The sequence below is a fragment of the Austrofundulus limnaeus genome, unplaced genomic scaffold, assembly GCF_001266775.1.
Source record: "Austrofundulus limnaeus strain Quisiro unplaced genomic scaffold, Austrofundulus_limnaeus-1.0 Scaffold242, whole genome shotgun sequence".
Classification (NCBI taxonomy): domain Eukaryota; kingdom Metazoa; phylum Chordata; class Actinopteri; order Cyprinodontiformes; family Rivulidae; genus Austrofundulus; species Austrofundulus limnaeus.
The window spans coordinates 330,310-331,647 of NW_013952644.1; the positions used below are offsets into that span (position 1 = coordinate 330,310).

The 1,338-nt window shown below is 35.1% G+C and overlaps 1 protein-coding gene across 5 annotated transcripts in view; it reads right to left on the reverse strand.

Moving 5' to 3' along the window:
• Positions 1 to 1,338, reverse strand: part of LOC106525812 (receptor tyrosine-protein kinase erbB-4) — a 513,565-nt gene that overhangs the window by 159,415 nt on the left and 352,812 nt on the right. The window lies entirely within an intron of this gene.

A 1,338-nucleotide genomic window follows, 5' to 3' on the forward strand; every position in this document is an offset into this window, starting at 1 on the left:
TATCTATCTATCTATCTATCTATCTATCTATCTATCTATCTATCTATCTATCTATCTATCTATCTATCTATCTATCTATCTATCTATCTATACTACAATGATTTATGAGACATTTTGCTTAAAAAACAGAGAAACAAACTGGGGCTATAAAGTTTGTACAAATTTTTTTGTGAAACTGAAAGAAATTTTAAAAGGTAAAAAAAGGATTTGAAACTGAAAACAATGTTTAGAACTGCTTGTCAGATCATTGGGTTCAAACGTACCTGACAGCATATGATTTTCGCCACGTAAAATCTACATTTCAATGCATTTTCACCATGTACTTTTGCAACAGTTGAACTTCTCATTTGCGAAGACTGAAGTTAGTGTTAGTCACATAAAATCAGGGTGCCTCTTTGTTTAATGACAGAGGTGAGAAAGGATGGATAGCCTCCCCAACCAATCAGAATATGAAGGTCCTAAAGTCTTTCATCCAATGAGAATGCAGACTACAGTCTTTTCTGGTCCTTTCTGTTGACAGGTCAGTTTTTAAATGCCGAATTGCTCCTGTTGTAGACTCTTTCAATGACGTAGATGGCAAGCCTTCCTACCAGGTTGAGACGTCTTCTTTCCCACTCGACAAATTACTGCGGTGTGGTCGGCCATCCCCCACACCTTCATACACATCTGGTTAAGCTGAGACCACTAATGGATTTTTCTCAAATTTATTTATATATATTCTGGGAAATTTTGGACTATACCCTTTGGAATTTTATATTATCAGATGCTTATAAGTTCAAGTTACCAGGATTCACCCAACATAGAAAAAGAGAACTAACACTTAGCCAAGTCAAGTCTATAATTATTATTTTTTTATTTTTGTGATTTTTATTTTTTTTTATAATATCTGGTTTTGTCAAACACACCACTGTGCTCCTATAGTAGAACCTACTGGTCCATTAGATGTAATTTAAAGGGATCCATGATTAGTTGTAATGTTGGACTTTATTTGATAAACATATATTTTAACTGTAAAATAAAGACTGTAAAATACTGAAGACTGTTTAGTTTGTATAATTTTTTAACTAAATGTTTGAAAATATATTACACAGATCGGGCCATTTTATTTACATGCAAAGCATTCTGGGTAAATGATGACATGGGTAATGTCCTCGGTGCAAGGCTGCTAGCGAGCTATATCCACCCTGAAGGTTAATCTTGGACAATATCTGATGATCGACTCTTTTAAATGAAACCAGAGAGCGTTGACAGAGAGGAGAAGGTAGAAATGACTCAGCCTGGAACTGAAAATATGGATGGAGGACAACAGAGCTGTTACCCTTCACGTTAGCCCTCATG